This window comes from Camelus bactrianus, chromosome 17 (assembly GCF_048773025.1).
Source record: "Camelus bactrianus isolate YW-2024 breed Bactrian camel chromosome 17, ASM4877302v1, whole genome shotgun sequence".
Lineage (NCBI taxonomy): Eukaryota > Metazoa > Chordata > Mammalia > Artiodactyla > Camelidae > Camelus > Camelus bactrianus.
Genome location: NC_133555.1, coordinates 14,142,247 through 14,160,542, shown reverse-complemented (window position 1 = coordinate 14,160,542; position 18,296 = coordinate 14,142,247). Strand labels below are relative to the sequence as shown.

At 40.2% G+C, this 18,296-nt stretch overlaps 1 protein-coding gene across 3 annotated transcripts in view; it reads right to left on the bottom strand.

Moving 5' to 3' along the window:
* CNTN3 (contactin 3) overlaps positions 1–6,998 on the bottom strand; it is a 299,939-nt gene extending 292,941 nt beyond the window's left edge. For 2 of the 3 annotated variants that reach the window (XM_045507068.2, XM_045507069.2), the window contains exon 1: positions 6,794–6,998. The gene's annotated coding sequence lies outside the window, so the exon portion shown is untranslated. The remainder of the gene's footprint in view (positions 1–6,793) is intronic. The other variant, XM_010970589.3, reaches the window with a different exon arrangement.
* Between the last annotated feature and the right edge of the window lie 11,298 nt (positions 6,999–18,296).

The window sequence follows — 18,296 nt, the reverse complement described above, 5'->3', positions numbered from 1 at the left end:
TATTGTTCGGGATGATTTTAATCGCCTGAAAAGGGTCATTACCGTTTTCTGCAATGTGTTAAGTTATTTTAAAGAGTGACTATTTCTATGTAAGAGATAAAAATGGACTATGTTTCTGTTAGAAAATACACGGAAGTATTCAGTTGAGTCTTTGTCCTGGTGCCATAAAAATACTGCAGAAGACTCATTACACTGATAAACAAATGCTTACCTGCAGAACTTTTTAAAAGTAGTATGGAAAGTCAACATAGTTTCCCAAGCTGATGACCACAGAGAACTACCCAAATGTCAAATCCTGGTTTATAAAATGCCAAGACTTGCATTTCCAGAGCAACTTTTACATACAGGTAACTCCAAAGTAAAGAAGGGCATGATATTTAAGAACAAGACAAAGATTTGTAGGAAAAAAGGTCTATGGAAGTGGAACTTCTGAAACCTCAAAGACACTTGCAAAAATATTACATCAGTGTATGCTTACAAGGAAACTAAAGCTCTCAGGATAACTGTTCTTTAAATTAAAAATCTAAACATATGGATCTATATATGCGATAAAACGACATGGAGCTATACACATATTCTTGCAATCAGGTTAAAAAAAAAACAGTGACACCCTAATAAGATCTGTTGTCTAGTTAAGTCATGCTCCAGGATCAATTTCCTGGTTGTGGAATTATACTATAGCTATATGCAATGTCACTATCGGGGAAGGCTGGATGAAGGGTATACAGAATTCTCTCTACTATTTTTGTAACTTCCGGTGAGTATAATTATTTTTAAACAAAAAATTTTTTTAAATGTAAGTTACTAAGTCTCACTCTCACAGATAACTCAGCAAGTCCTATAAGGGCCAAGGAATTTCCATTATTTCAAGAGAACTGTTCATATTTCTAGAAAAATTATAAATTGCAAATCAGTGAAAGAGAAATAGAGTATTTTCAGCACTATAAGAGGGGCTTTCTGTTTGAAGAATGGTTAGTAAAATTGTTTAATGCCCATAAGGCTTTCCTCCATTTTAAAGTAATTATTTGTAGTTAAGGAATATGTGCTTTTAATTTGCTGTGATAGAGTCATTCACTTATTTCTTTAATATGCCAATGTTTTATTCTAATAAAATGATGAATTTTGAGAATTCCAAATTACCCCCCTTGCACTAAAAAAAAAAAACAAAAACGATTACAACAAAGATGTATCCTTGATACTGACAACCTTTAGCTTATGCTTCTTTTAGGGCATAGGTCTGTCACAGAATTTTCTAAATTCAGATCATATCAAGATACTCATTTGTTATCAATGAATGATTTGTCACCCAGAAGTTATGCAAAATAAAATAAAATCTTTAAATATACACTAAAACAATTTTAAGTCCAAAAAAGAAGCCCAACATAACTAGGTGGAATTTCATGTGAATAAAATAGATCAGACTATCTTTTATTCCACAAACTTTGACCAAAATCCTAATACCTGTGTTTCACTCCACCTGGACACTATCAGGAAAGGCAGATATTAAACAACTGTACAGTATTAATTTAATTCTAATCCATTCTCCCTCTAAAGAAAGAGACAGCTTGGGGCTCAAACCTAGTCTGGGAGGACAATAAAGGCTTCTTGGAGGAATAGAAGCATGGGTATCAATGGACAAATGGAAGTAAAGAGCTTTCCTGGCAGAAGTAACAGCTAATTAAGGGTGGAGATGCGCTAAAATAGGACTGGGGGTTTGGGGTGGAAGCCATGGGTGCAAGGACCCTGAAGCTGTAAGTGTCATACAAAGTTGTCAAGAAAGTTAAAGATGGCACCTGTAGGAGAATTAGGAGGAAGAAGTCTTATACAGATAGGCTGCATCAGTGGCACTTTTTCTTTAGCCAGTGGGTATTCAGTGACCCAAAATGTCTGGCTCATGGATTAATACAGCACCATGTGTTAGAAAGACTGGGATAAGAAAGGGAGCGGAGGGAGGAAGACCATTTCTTAATCTGCCACATTTAGGTAAGAAGTGTAAAGGGGATAAAGTGCTTGAACCCTAAGCTGGTGCATAATAACCCGACTCAACGTTCTTGTATTTCTAATCAGTTGACTGGTTATAGGGACAAAGAAAGAGGATGGTGCCAAAGACCACCGGTGCCACACGCCTTGAGGATCACGATGAGAGTCAAAGAAAGAAGAGATCATCTAAGCCAGAACCAGCTTGGGAGAAAAATGATGAACCCCATTTTGACAAATTAGGTTTGAAGCAGCAGATATTCAAGCAATCTAAGAGACTGTGGGGAATCCAACAGGAAGGGCAGTCTGTGAAGTCAGCTGCAGACTTCTGCTGAACAGGGCATTCCTGACGGGAATTTCTGGTCACAAGGGTGCTCAGTCACATATTGCAAACTCAGCACCCCCAAAAGCATAGTTCTCATGGGTGTACCAAACTCCACTGCAAACCAGGTACTGGGATAGGAGCTGCTTTGCAGTAGTGAGCAAAACAGATGTGGTAACTGCTTACAAGATGGCTTAGAGAATAGTAAACAAAGAATCAAATAAGGAAATAATTCCAAGGTATGGTAAATGCTTTGGAAGATATGAACAAAAAAGAGCCTAACGGAGGTGCCCTAATTTAGAGGAGAAAGGAAATGAGAGCCATCCCTCTCTTAGTAAATCATATTTAAATTATCAACTAAGCAATGAACAGCAGTCAACATTTGTGTGTGTCTGTCTGTAAGCAGATGCGCACAAGCTTGTGCCTGTATGTATGTGTGTTTGGGGGTAAAGAGTGAAGGGAGCTACCAAGCAAAGGGACAGAATAAGCCCTAAGGTAGGAAAGAGGTTAACCATACCATAGACATGAAAAAAAAGCCTAGTAAGTTCTTGTTCCCAAAAGCATGACACGAAATGATGCTGGAGTAAAAGGCAGGGTTTAAATCTTACATGGCTGTCCAGGTAATATTTAATAGTTCTGAATGCAACATAAAGCCATTTAAGTGCTTTGATGGGAGGAGTACTAACTTAACCTACATTAAAGAAAAGAAAAATACTGCCCTGACTGCTGTGCAGAGAATGATTTGGGGAAAGAAACAAGAAAGGAGGCAGGGAAGCCAGTGCAGTGGTCCCAGGAGAGAAGATGGTAACCTGGAGTAGGATGATGTCAGTGGATTTGGAGAGAAGTGGGCAAATGTGACACACATTTCAGAGTCAGAATCAAAAGGACACATGAAATACGAGTTGCACTAGTTCCCCAAATAAGAGTTTTTAAAGTATTATAATGAGCCCAAGAATTCTTTATCCTATTAAAAATAGTATTCTGTCAGGCTCATTTATCAGCAATATAATCAAAGTGGTTTTGGAATGACAGAGCTCATCAGTTAACATTTGAAAGGCACTCAAAGTCAAGATAGAAAAACAAACGGGGCAAATTCGTTCTCTTGTTTTAGAACATAGAAAATTTACAGTCTGTGTTCCAAAGGCACCTAAGAGAGTGCTATGGAATTGCTGTACCATACATAATCTATTTCTTAAAATGTCAATATATTTGCAATAAGGAATACTCATACCTTCTGAATTATTTTATCCTACTTAACAAAATAGTCATTTTTTCTCACTTTTTTGCAAGGCAGCTTCTTGCACAGTAAAGATTCTACAAATATTTACATTCCAAGTAGCAGAGCTGTTTGAGATGCTATAAAGTTCTGCCAGCACTTCTATTACAAACCTTTATTTCTTGTTTATAACATGTACATAAAAAGGGGGGAAATAAAACCATACTATGGATTGAAACTTGGCATACAAAGTTTCAACAAGAAAGTGCATTTCTCCTACAGCAAATTTCCAAAAGGAATGTCCCATAGTGTTCAGGAGACAGACAGTGGTGGGGAAGGGTACTTGGGGGAAGGACACTTGAGGGGAAGGGACACAAAAACCATTTAGTACACATGATCCATTCTGAATTTTTTATATAAATTAGCTCTCTTCTCTCTCCTCTCTGAGATATGTAATCCATCAACTTCAAAGAAATGTTTTACCTTAAAATATTCTGTGGCCCCAACATGCTAATTATTGCCAAACATCTTTGCAAAAAGGGTATTATCTAATGCACTATTACATAGCATGAGAAAGGAAACAGCCCACCAGCACAAACTGACTAATACATGCTAATTAAAACCACAGGAGAGCCTGAGAGAAGCTCACCTTCAGAGAGACAAAGTAACTCCCTAAGATCAAAAGGCTTATTAAAGCCTTTTGGTGGTGATGGCTAAATCAGAGATGGCAAGCAATCATGCACAGCATCAACAAATCCTCTTGCCATCTGAACATCTCCCAGTGCATAAAATCAACATTATTTTACAGCTAACAACTTACTAAACAGTGACTGGAAAACACAGAACACTGAACCAGTCATATGCTTCTCTGTTTGGTGGCTCTGCAACAATATAGTGATATATACAGATCTGGCAGTTTGAAAGGGGCAATTATATTTATGTACTATTTCAGCACAAAACATATTAAGAGTTAATGAGAACTTCAACTTGGACACTTAAATTATGCAGTAAAAACAAAGCTGGAAGATGTGTGCTGAATGTATGAAGAATTAGGAACTTATAAAAGAGAAAGACATATTTTGCTAGCAGAGCAAAGAGGCTATTAGTTTGTAATAACTAGGCATATATGAAATGTGACAGTGATAAAATTGAGCATAAATCAGCAATGGAAAGGCTGCAGCTTGTCCGCAGCTAATATTTGCTCCAGTTGAAATTGCTCAGCACTTTGGTCCTATTAAATGTTTTGTTGTCATTTTAAGGAACACTTGGGCTATCTGGCTGTGTTGAAAAGGATATTTCAAAGTTAGAGTTCTCCTGGAGAAATAAACTTAATGCCTTCGTGTCTTCAGGCTGACATTAATGATATACAGACAGCAAGTAGGACATGGAGCTGAATGTTATTGTCTGAGGCAGCCACTGCCTGAATCTATTCCCCCGAAAATCAATTAGCCACTCAGTGCCTCCCTCTGATATCCCATCTTTAGACAGGAGGGCCACACATGTGTATTCAGCCTCACCATTCATCTAAAACAATGTGCACCAATTTGCTCTATTTCCCTAGTGGATATGGATCCTTTCCGGGATACTCAAACCACATGTTGGCTCTCAACTAACTTCAAGCAAGCATTCAAACACCAGTAATTCCTGAAGCCACTACTTTTATAATTTGCATAGTCTCTGCATGAAGGAGGTGGAATCCTATCAGACATGTTTTATGAACAAGACTTACAAGAACCCGTCTTACTGCACCCAGTGACTGGAGCACATTAAGCACCTTGCTGATGCTGCTCAACTGGATATGAATATTAACCTGCAGTCAATTTCTTCCCTACTACTATAGCCCACAAAGGGTTAAAACCACAGAGTCAGATGCCAGGTTATCCCAGCCAAAGTCCTGTTACAGTTAGTAAACACAGTTAACAAGGCAAAAGTAACATATTTGACTTCAATATTGAGACGTAATAGCTCTTTCAAAAGCAATTACTCCCCCTTTCAATCTCTGAAGGGCTCTGATTCATTGTTCTGGTTAATTCCCATTTTTAATCTATTTACAGATCAAGATTCTTTTTCAGCTGGTGTGATATTCATCTCTGTGGGGGCAGACAGAAACAGCAACACGTACAGTCTTCCTACTTTTTTTTTCAGTTATTCTTGCTTAATCATTTTAAAATTATTTCTGGATTTACCTAGTCTTCATAGGAACTGGGGTTTCTGACCTCCCTCCCTGCACATCACACATCTCTTGTCCGTTGCTTTCTCTAGCTCTGCTTCCCCCATATCTTGGTTTGAGGTGAACAGACTGGCTACCCCTTTCGCAGATCTCTGTTCCCCTCCCTTTGGCTCAGAACAGAGATTTGCTCTCCTCACCACAGCGGGCACCGTTTGTTATTAAATCATTCCTCTGGGCTCATCTCCGTGCTGTAAATCAATAAGCAAATGCAATACAGGGAAGGACACAAGGACTGGCGAGCCGTGGGGAGCTCCGCACAAGCAGAGACCAGAAGCTGATCGTTCATTTCAAGCAAACCAAAAAATATTCTCCAAGGTGCTGTAACTTGGAGTGCCCAGTTGTCACTTTTGGTTTTCTGATCTCAACATTCTGGTACCTGCTTGGTTGTTTTGCAGGGCTCCTTAGAGAACCAAGAAGCAGCCAAGACTAGGGTCCGGCGATTTCAATAAACCTGGACCACAGTCCATCAGATACAATCCTGGCAAATAAACGTGACCGGGGATTTCATCCAAGAATGCAGGTTTGAAAGTGGAGAGAAAATGCAGCTCGGAAAACTTGATCGCTAATCTAAGCATCCTCTACACTGGCTTCCTCAGAGCTGAGGCCAGGAAAGAGGTTTCTGACAAAACATTTAAAAAAATAAAAGCTATCCCATTTCCACCTTCAGCACCATAGACCTGGGATTCTTCCTCTATACCCTTGCAGTTCACAACTTTCCTCCCCGCCCCCCTCCCCCAACTTTCATTGCACAAATCCGCTGCGCTAAGGACAAGCCAGCGAAACCCACCTCGCATTTCCCCACGCTTCTACCGAGGATGTGGAGCCTCCCCACCCAGAAGCCAATCCTTGCCCGTGAAGGGAAAAAAATAATCTTCCCGAAGCAAATCGACCCGGAAAGGCAGTTTTTTTTCTCCACCCTTCGGGTGCATTTACCCGCAAACAAACTTTGGGGCTGAGGAGCCGTGAAGCCACTGCAGAAAGTTTGCCCTGGCAGATGGCTTATCCCAGTAACCGGGCCAGCGCGACAAGCCAGACATCCCCGACCTACCTGGTCCCTGCAGCGAGCTCACCAAGTGCCCACTCCACCGGCCGGCCAGCCCCTGATCGCCGGGACTCGCTGGGCAGCCGTGCGCGCCCGCGCGAGCCGCCGCGTCCACAGCGTCCTGGTCCGCGCCGTTCCCGGCCGAGCCTGCAACGCCCGCCCGCCGGCCAGCCGCCGCCGCCGCCGCCGCCGCCGCGCGCCAAGCTGCTGTGGCCGCTGCCGGCGCCGAGCGAGCGATGCCTGCGCCTCTGCCGCTCCCGCGCGGGCACCGGAGGGAGGGGAGGCGGGCGGGCGGGCTGAAGGGAGGGGCGGAGAGCGCGACGGAGCAGCCAACAGGGCTCTGCGCCTCGCGCCTCGGCCGCCCCCCCCCCACGCCTCCGCGCCCGGCCGGACCCCGCGTAGCCCTGCGCTCAGGCCGCGTGCGCCCACGTGCGTCCGGCCTCCGCAGGGCCCCGGGCGCGGCGTCAGAGTGGGGCGGCGGTCAGCGTGTCACCGCTGGGTGGCCTCGTGCGCGCACAGTTGGCCCCCGGGGAGCACGGGGTTAAAGGTAGGGATTTCACTTTTAGGAAAGCTTCCTGCACCTGCGCTCCCACAAGTGCGCAAAGATAGACAATTTTCGTATTAAAGCTGGTATTTATTAAGGGTTTGCTATGTGCAGGTAGTGGACTGCGCAATTTAAGTGAATTAGTTCTTGATTGTCCCCAGAGCACCCCGGATCTCTTATTATTCCCTGATTTAGTGATGAAGAAATCAATTTGCCTAAGGCCTCAATGAGTCAGGTATGAGAATAATCACATTTTTTTTTTCTTTTTACAAGGACCCTATGAGGTAGATTTTATCACCTTTATTTTCTTAAATACATACAGGCAATGGTTGGTTGGAGAAGCTGGCCTTGAATGAAAGCCTTTTGAAATCCTAACTCCATGCTTTGAATACGTCGGCTAGACTTCCTTCCCGTACCTTGCAAAGGTCTTTCAGTGAGCCTTTATTTCTAATCGAAAAACAATTGGAAACAGTCTATCTGTCCATCATTAGGAGAGTAGATGATTAAAATATGGTGGAGACATACGGTGGAACATAATGCAGCCGCTACAGAGAGGGAGGACATCTACTAGCACTGGCATGAAATGACCTTCAAGAGGTATTATTAGGAGAAAGAAAATTCAGGAAAAGGATTTACAGTTTTTGTGCTTGTATACATGTGTGCATGCAGATTTATGCATTCACCATTTCTAGAAGGATGTCCAAGGATACTGTTAACGATAGTCCTTGTGAGTAAAACTGAAATTGGGACTGCATTTTATAATTTTTTGACACTGTTTTTAGAATGTAGCATAAGTTTGCTTTCCCTTTATAGTGAAAAACTACTCATGTTTGTTTAATTAGACTTCAACAAGTGTTTCAGACCTGCCCCCTCTTCTCTTTCCTCTCTCTAATCCCTACTGTCAGAGGTACACAACCTCATCTGCCTCATCTGGGGCAGCATCCTGGACTGAAAAGACCTGAAAGGGAGTTTAAGGGAAATGACTGTTCTTTCTCATTTTTGCTCATTTTTCCCAGAAATAAGTTCACCTGCTTAGTCTCCTACATCTCAGAATGGAATTTAAACTTTTGAAAAAACTCCCCTTCAGGAGGTTTAAAAGACCACAGGTAGAATCCAGGCCAATAAGAGGCAGGGCTCTGCTCCCTATGGTGAAGCCCACATATAGGGCCCCAGTCTGTCCTGCTGGCAGAAAGAAACTGCTTCAAAGGTTCGGGTGAGGAGGGGTTCCCACCAGAACTATTTCAGCAGTGATGCCTTCTTTTCCCAGAAGCACAGGGCAGGGGCCTGGCTTACATGCTGGGTAAATGTCTCATCTTGGCCACTTTCGTCCCTGTCTCCCATTTTATCAGGAAACTGTTCTTCCCTGTAAAAGTAATTGCTGGATTAAAAAAAAAAAAAAGCTGGGGTTATTTATGTTTTAAAACGGGGGAGACAAGGATAGATAGAGCTCACTACTTTAAATAAAAATAATGTGCTTTTTCCCACCAGAATTAAATTGCAGTAAATTTGGGCTCCTTACAGTCTCTCTACTTAGCAAAAAAAAAAAAAAAAGCACAGGTACGAAAGGTTGTTTATGATCGTTTCCATTGTTATTGGTTACTGTAAATATTCTTTTTGCTTGCAATCTGGGAACATGTTGGCAAACCCCCTGAGTGTGACAAAATGTTTTATTGGGTAGAACTGTTGTATTCTGGAAGGAGCTGAGAAAACTTTCCATGCAAATTATGCATATGCCTTGCACCTAGCAGGTGCAATTACTGCCAGGCCCACATCCATCACAGGAGTGCCTCTTCTCTTAATATTTTCAGGTTGATGTCTCATAATGTATGCTCCTTCTAATACACACATACATATAGACCCTGTGTAATGGGAAAGGAAAGAGCATTTTCATCGAGGAGGGGGAGCCAGCCCCAGGCAGCAAAATGACAGAGAAAAGACAGGAGAGAAGTTTCCTTAAATTAGAGGGAGAGAAATCTTAACCTGAACCTCCCACTGCCATCTCCAAATAATTAGTCATTTTCAAACTCAGATTACATTGCCCGTGCTAGCAAAAGCTGATTAGTGCTGGAAAGGGATTTAATGGAATTTCAAATCTATGGTTGCAGCAGAAGGGGGGACATCCTAAATTTGTAGGAGTAATGATGAGACTTTAGTGTGAGCCCCAGTTTCCTAGAACAGGTAAGAGCTGTGTAAATATATGTATATGGAGAGATATGCATCATTTTATTTTCTCCCTTTGCTCCAAATGTAAAGCATAATGTGAGTCAACTGAAAACCTGATATTTACTGAAAGTTGATACACAAGAGCAGGTTTAAATAAAATTTCCATCCAATTTCTGGGCCGGAAGCCCAGGAAATTAAAAAAAAAAAATTAAAGGCACATGTGGGTCTTCTCAGTGTGAATGCCGGATGGAGTTTTTATTGAATTTGGCCTCAACTGATTGTAGCATTATAAGCAATTCTGCAGTTAAGTTTCAGCAGCCATTTAGATGGCAAATCCTTTTTTTTTTTTTTTAGGGTATTATAACTAAGAAGAATAACTTCCTTTTTATATGGCACCTTTTATATCAAAGCACTTTAAAGTGTGAGATCATCTTCCCATTATTAAGAGACCCCATCTGTGTTGGAATATAGAAGCTATTTCATGCCACTGACACCACATAACAGTTATTTGTTTGCCTGTTTATTGTGTAGCAGAAGGAAATGGAGAAAAATACCTGCTAAACCCACAGACTGACATTCTTAGGTTAAAGTATAAATTGGACTGTAGCCAAGTTACTAAGTTAAACATACCCATTTCTAGAAAAAGGCTTTGGTGAGGAGTCTTGTAGTTCCTGTGGGTGGAAAGACAAGTCCTAATGGACTTTGCTGTGTTACCGTCCCCAAGTGTGTATCTAGCTGTAGAGATTGCAGAATGGTCATCTCTCCTGCTGGGGTGGGTGGTTCTGAGAGGTTCCGTGAGTCTGACTAAGGAGTAATAGTAAGGTTTCAGCATCCAAACTGGAGTAAAAATTGAGATTTTTATAATAACTGGATAATAGTGGCAAAAATTCTTCCATGAAACTTTTACCATAAATGTCTGTCCATTGAATACCCTATTCAAGCAAGTTCTCCATTTTTCTAGTAAGAGGGTCAGACTGGAGGATTCTGGAAACATGAAGGCATACGAAATGCTTAGCACTGTGCCTGGAACTTAGCTTTGGGTACCAATCAACTATAACTAAATCAGGCATCTACTCACTTGTTTTCTCCTCTGAAGATGACTGCCAAACTTACTGCCTGGAATAGCCCTGCTGTCATTCTCTTTACTTCACAGATGTGATACTTCCCTATGTGATACTTTTTTTACATATGTTTTTTGTTGCCAGAATCTCTCACTAGAATGTAAGCTTCAGGAAACTAGGGACATTTTTTGCTTGTTTGTTTATTGCTGCATTCACAGCCCCTAGCACATATCTGACCCACACCTGATACCTGTACTGTAAATGGTTGTTTAATGATTGAAAGAGCTTCCATTTCAATGTGTCAGGCACTGTGTTCATTGCTTATACCCAGTACTCTGCAACTCTTAAAACTATTCTACAAGGTAGCTATTGTCTTACCATCTTTTTATAGATGAAGGAACTAAGACAGAGAGAAGTGAACTCAGCTATTTGGAAGCTCTACTCTTTGACAGAAACTGTAAGAGCAAGGCTTGGTCTTGAATTCGGGGTCTAATGTTAGACTCTGCTCTCTGTACATCCTCTGTGAGGTTAAGTGGACTTTGCTCCCTAGGTAGTCCAGCACTTGTAAAACTTTAATGTGCCTGCAACTGGGAATGCGGTTAAAATGCAGATTCTGATTTAGCAGCTCTGGGGTGAGGCTCTGCATCTCTAGCAAGCTCCCAGATGATGCTGGCTGGTGCTGCTGGTCCAGAAATCAGACTTGGACGAACTATGTTTTCATGCTAACATACAGTCCAGCTGGCACATCCCAAACTTCAGGGATGGAAATTAATGGAAGTTAAAAACAATATTGGAATCACTTATACAGTTATGAAATCATAGAATTCGACTTAGAATTATTTCTTCTATGTTTATAGTGACTAGTTCAAGGTAAAATGTTAATAAATATTAATTTCCTCTACAAAAGAAGAAACTGAGGCACAGAAAGATTACATAACTTTTCCCAGTTAATTGCTGGCAGAGCTGAGATGGTGACCACCTGATACCTGTCCTCTTTTTGATCAGAAAGCACTGGCTCCTATAGATCAGTGTTTTAAAAGTAGATTTCATGGAAATTTGAAATGGCAACAGACTGACAAGGTTAAGAGAGTTGGTAAACAGGGTATGCCCATGTGTAGTTAGCAACTGAACTTTGATAGGGATGAGACTGTTGCAAACTGAGGAAGAAATGAGGCCTTTTGAAGTTCAGAGCTCTTGAATTGAGAACCTATTACATAGCATGCTAAAGACTACTGTGTATAACAGTCCTTCCCCCGGGTGTGTGAGTATACACAAGTGGAAGTTTCCCATTCAGTAATTCTATTTATGGGATTCTTTTTTTTTTGCCCCAATATAAATGAGACTAACACTGTCTTTCATACTTAAATATGATCATGTTTTGGAAAAAAGGTTATATACATACATCACTTCATTGAAAATATGGGCTTTTGCACAAAGTGACTGCCTTTCATTAAGTTACCTCAACAATTTCTTTTTTTACATTTGGTCTCAACAAATATCTTATCAGTCTGTCTCTCTAAAATGTTTTCCCCAAGACTGCCAAAATTTCTTGGGAAAAAATGAAGATTACTTTATTTAATATAAAATATTCTTTATATATTTATATTTTAATTCTGCTCATACTGTTATTAGGATGCAAATTTTTTGACAGTAGTAAATATATTGTTGTTAAAATTGAGCTTCTGTTCTGTGTGTGTCTTTGAAATGCTTTATGTGTCTAAAAAAAATCTTAGCTGATATGTTGAGGCAAAAGGTGTTTTTCTAAACTGAAGGCAAAATAAAGTTCTTCACAGGGGAGTTTGAGAATGAAAAACAAAAGCTGTTTCTTTATGAATAGAGGATGACTAGTATTAGCTGAAAAAGTATCTTGGATGAGGGATAAAGAATGAAAAGAAAGATTGGTTTAGTCAGCTCTGGCTGCTAAAACAAATTACCATAGACTGGCTGGCTTAAGCAACTGACATTTATTTCTTAGACTTCTGGATGCTGGAAATGTGAGATGAGCGTGCCAGCATGGCTAGACTGGTTCGGTTCTGGTGAAAGCCCTCTTCGTGGTTTGCAGATAGCTTTTTCTTGTATCTTTATATGGAAGACAGCAGAGAAAGAGAGAGCAAGTTCTCTGGTCAGTTCATGCACGGACACAAATCCCATTCATGAGAGTGCCACCCTCATGACCTAAACACCTCCCAAAGGCTCTACCTCTTAATACTGTTGAATTTAATCATATTATAGCCAGTTATTTTACCAATGAAAGTGAGTTTATTCAGGAATAGCCAGAGGAACTGTAATTCAGGATACGCAAACTATGATGGAGCATAGGCAAGTCCAGAGAACAAGGAAGGAGGACTTGCTTTTATGGGGCAGGGCGGGGGTGGTGGTGGTTTGGGTTTGGTTCTAGGGGCTGTAATAACCAAAGAGTCCACTGAAGGAAGCTGAGAGTACAAAGCATGGAGGTTTCTCACTGGTTGAGCTGCTGCAGTCTGATTGGCTGGGCTGTCATAGGGCAGACTAATGTTTTCTCCTCCCTGCTCGTAGATAATAAAGTAGGCAAGGCCTTCCTGTCTGAGATGAGATGTCTCTTCCTATTTGTAGTAAATGACTTTGCATGGCAGACATGAGAGCTACCCCAACAGGCCTGCCCAGACTCCAATTTTAGCTGAGGTTGCTTTAGTTCCACAATACCATCACATTGGGGGTTAGGATTTCAACATATGAATTTTGGGGGGACACATTCAGTCCATAACAATGACACAAAGTAAGTTGAGGTAAATACTATGCTAGATAAAAAACACTGAAAGGAAGACCAAGAGACAAGAAAGGAGAACAAGTTTGTTGGTTTGATTGCCATCATCAGATCCTAATGAGTCTACAAGGTAGAATGATGAAAAATATTTTCACAAGATTTATAGACATCTCTACAAAATGGATCTTTTAGTTATGAAAAAAGGAACATAAGAAACAATTTTACATTTTAGCCAGTTTACCCCACTGAAATGCTTTATTTAAAATAACTTAATGTAGCATTAATACGGGTAACCATAGGTATAAATCAGCACTAAGTAATTAATTCTGTCCTAATTGTGGAACGTCTCACTGTAGCCACTTGAGCTATAAAAATAAAAAGAGACCTGTTTCCACTATTTGCTAATAACCTAGCAGTGTCTTGGGGAAGGAATAATTTCTATACTTGGTCACAACTGGCTGAAACACAAAGAACCATTTCTTTCCTCCAGAGGTTGGAGGAAAAGCAGCTGATTTCTAACACTCTAATGACCACATTTGGACCTCTCCCATGGCTCACCACACAGCATAGAGTAAAATCTTCACTGAATGAGTATGTGTTAAGTGGTAAATTTCTAAAATTCTTCTTGATTACATGCTATTTATTTTGATGACCTCTTTTCGATTTTTTTTTATTTTTGTCAATATGATTAAAGGGAAAGAGATTTTCCTCATTGAAACACACACTTCATTATGCTAAAATATACTTTCCAGAAACTGATAACTACAGTCTTTTAGCCTAGTGGTTCTGAGACTTTTGCTACATATTAGAATCACTTAGGGAACTTAAAATCTGGGTGCCCTGGTTTCACCTTTTACTGATTAGTTTGAAATCTCTGGGGTGCAATACCCAGGTATCAGTATTTTTTTAACCGCCCACATAATTCAACTGTGCAGCCAAGTCTGAGAAGCACTGTGGGTTGAAATGTGTCCCCTCAAAAGATGTGTTGAAGTCCTAACCCCAGGTACCTGTGAATATGACCTTATTTGGAAACAGTTTTTTTTGCAAAGGGAATTAGTTAAATTAAAAGGAGGTTTAACAGAATTAGGGTGGGCCCTAATCCAATGACTGGTGTCCTTTTACGAGGAGGGGTATTTAGACATACAGGGACAGGAGAATGCCCTGAAAAGACACAGAGACAGACAAGGACAGAAGGAAGACAGCCATGTGAAGGTGGAGGCTGAGATTGGCATTGTATAGCTGTAAGCCATGAAACACCAAGGATTTCCAGAAACCACAGGAAGTAAGAAGAGAGGCTTGGGACAGTTGCTCCATCTGAGCCACCAAGAAGGAACTGACACTGCTGATAACTGCGATTTTGGACAGTTAGCCTCCTGAACTGTGAGAGAATACATTTCTATTATTTTAAGCTACTGAGGTTGTAGTAATTTGGCGGCCCTAGCAAATGAATACAGCGCTTCTTAGTGGATCCAAGGACGAGGCTGGCTTGCAGTTTGTGATTCCTCCTTTTCATCTCACTTAGTCATCCAGCTGAATTGGTGGGCGGGTTCTAAATGGAGAGGTGTTTTCACTGACTGTGCCAGAGCAGATATTCTGCCTCCTCCTGTTCCCCCCTCGCGCCCCACCTTGGCCATTAAGCCAGGCAGGAAAATTCAAAGCACTTATTTGGATGAAACATCATTTCTTTGGATCATTATAGTTTTAGGGATTCGGCTTTGCCACTTGTTAGTCCAGGCATTTGTTTGCTTACACGCTTTCTAACATGGTCCATAAAATACCGTGTGAGTCAAGTGACTCCAGTGTCCTCTCTTTTAGCCAAGTCTAGGGTTGCAGGATTCCATCAGTATAACCGAAACATTTTATAATTTGAAAACTATGGAAAGGAAATGGCTTTCTTCTTCTAGAATCTCTTGGCCAAGGTGATAGGTTCCCAAATATATTTTCCCATAAAATCATCTCTTCTAATTGTTTATTCATTAATTATGAAATGACCCTACGCCACAAACTATTTTAAAGATGTGATTCAAAGAGACTTTAGCTGACTCGCAATCATTTTCAAACTATTATCACAATTATCTCAATCATGGGGAAGATAAGTATAGGCATGTTTTGGACATGAGTGCAAACAACCTAGTAATTAAAAGCTGATAAAGCAACCGTCTTCCCACTCAGCTGTTCTAGATGATTAAATAAGTAACTGCCAGTGTGACTCCTGCTAATGAGGTGATATTCTGGTTATAGCATGAATGTGTGTAAAACTTCAGAGCAGGTCTGGAAGCTTATAAATGATAATCCCTAAGATGATTGTTATGTATCTGACACCCGGCCAACACAAACTAGATCTACAAATGCAGTTATGCAATTACAAAAGCATTGGGAGAGTTATCAAGTGAGATGTTTTACGAGAGTTAAATACACAAAATAGAGGTAACTTAACAATTAAGGTTTGGTGAGTCCCATGAATAGAAATACCGCTGGTGGAGAGAGAGGGCTTCTGACTCCTGTTATCAAAGATTGCAAGTTTCTTGAAATAAGCATTCCTGGTATTTCGGCTAGTCCTATTTTGACCACTAGGCAAATTTCTCTGGGGCTATTTCTGGCTTTTACATCCTCAGGATCCTTAGCAGGGAAAACATGCATAATAAAAGGAAGGTGGAGGATTACAGTAATACTACTCACATGACTGGAGAGGAACGATCTCTCTCCCTGTGACCGCTGATGTATTTCATACAGAGCTGATGGCCTACAAAATAATTTGTGGCACCCAGTGTGAAGTAAAAATCTGGGACCCCTTGTTCAAAACACAAGAAAAAAGTGTTGTCGTGATGTTTTTTATTTGCTGTTTAATGTTCTAAGTAAAGGAGAATTAAAAATGTTAAATTTTAGCATGAATTTTACCATGCATATTTATGTTGTGTAATGCTGATTTTAAATGCAAATATAAGAGCATTTAACTCATATGTGGTATCACCGAAATTACACAATTTGTAGTTTGTAGCTTCTACTTGCGTATGAATTTTGTTCTTCCCAGCACAATGGAAATGCTGGAGAAAGCCAACTCAGCTGTTGTTAGTATATCTGATACACACGCGTTCTACCAATACTGCCTATTTTGGGCTTACTGATGAATGAGGAAGGACTGGAAGGAAAAGGAAACATGGATTGCTCTTTCAGTTTCCTTCTGTGCCACAATTTTCACATTCATGGTGGACTAGTCCACAGAATAACAGTGAATAAGAAAGGATGTAATAGGGTTCTTCGGTTGTTACTATTTCTCAGCATGCCATTGCCCTCTTTCTGCATTGGAAGCAAAATTCTGATTCCAATGGAAAATGTGGCCTCTCAGGGCTATCAACACCTTGCTTACTCAGTTGTGGATGTAACCAGCTTACTTTTTACTCAGTTTGAATCTTGCTGAATTCCCAGGCAGGATGAGTGCACTGGAAGTCTGTGCTGATAGACCTTCCAGAACGCTCTTTATGAATGGCACAAGGACTGTCAGATGCGAGGACTGTACTTGTCTCCCCTGCTTAAGCACATACTCTGTTGTCCAATGGATTTCATTAACAATACACAAGTCCAAAGATAAAATTATTGTTAAGAATTTCAAAGCAAGCATGACATAGCATTAAACCAAGAGCAGGACAACTACACAGGTCACATCACCATGAAACCCCCTGGGCAAAGCTATTATTAAGTCTAAAATTATAATTTTCAAATTTAACTGTGTCCTTCCACTAGCATATAACATTCTGGATTTATATGTAAGTTTGGGGTAGTAGCTAAAGACATTCAATCCAATAGGTTACATGAGCTGTATTAAAAAATAAGTTTATTTTTTAGCTCTCCTATTGAAATTTAGACTCATTAAAAATCGATTATTTCCTTGTATGAAATAGCTAAGCACTAGGTCCCTGAGTATATTCTTCCCTTCCTCCCTTCCTCCTTCCCTCCCTCTCTTTTTCTTTATTTTGCTAATGTCCTTTCCTGGACTTATGTTGGAAATTTGCTGCTAGGAACTACCCACACTCAATACTCTGGAGCTCCAAGTGATCTAACAAGGCACAGGCAGTTAGTATTTAGTAGAGAACAATGTAATTCCACAAGCAGTCACACCCTTCCTCTTCTGCACACATTTATATGTATTGAGTTTTTTGGGTTTTTTAAATTAGTATAATCATTGATTCTGGTGTCTTTTTCTTAGGGAATAACTTTTATACCTTCACGTTTAAAAAGTGATGATAGATTTCTTAGATGTGTGGCTTTGTGATTCATTGGTAGAGCCTTTGAGGGTAAATCTGCGTTTTCTGCATTGTTCATCTATTTTTGCCACCACTCCTTTTTAGAGAGTTCTTGCATTTAAAATTTAGATCATTAACTTTAAGCAAGAAATAGCAGAATCTCAAAACTGGCATACGTTACAGGAAAGCAGCCTGGGGGCTACACATACTCTTCCAAGTTTTAACACTCCCAGGTGCTGCTTTTGTTGAAAACACTCCAACTCTACGCTGTATTTGGTATGCTGGCCTGCTTACCAAGAGTGCAAATCTACTGAAAACCTTATTCTTAATAAGGCTAAAAGGATCAGAGCCAATCAAAAAAGGAACAGCCTTCATAAATATTCACACCTCACCAGAGACTGAGCTGTAACAAGTAATGAATAGTCATAGGGAATCTCATCATTGACTGAGACCCATCAATGCAAAAACAAAACCCCATTTCCAAAAACAAAATAAATGAAACATGTTTGTAAAATACAGCTAAGAGTAGTATTATGAGAACAATTATTTCAGTTTAGAGATGTCTCTGTTATATTCCACATATCACTTATTTTCTCCCTTCCTGATTAAATATCGATTTTTAAATATATATTTATCTGTTTCAAACACCTATTGTCCCCATATACCATTGTTTTCTCTTCTACTTGGATAATTGTGTGTTCAGATGCCACAGACGGCAGTAAGATACATGCATTTTCTCTGTATAGCACATCTGTTG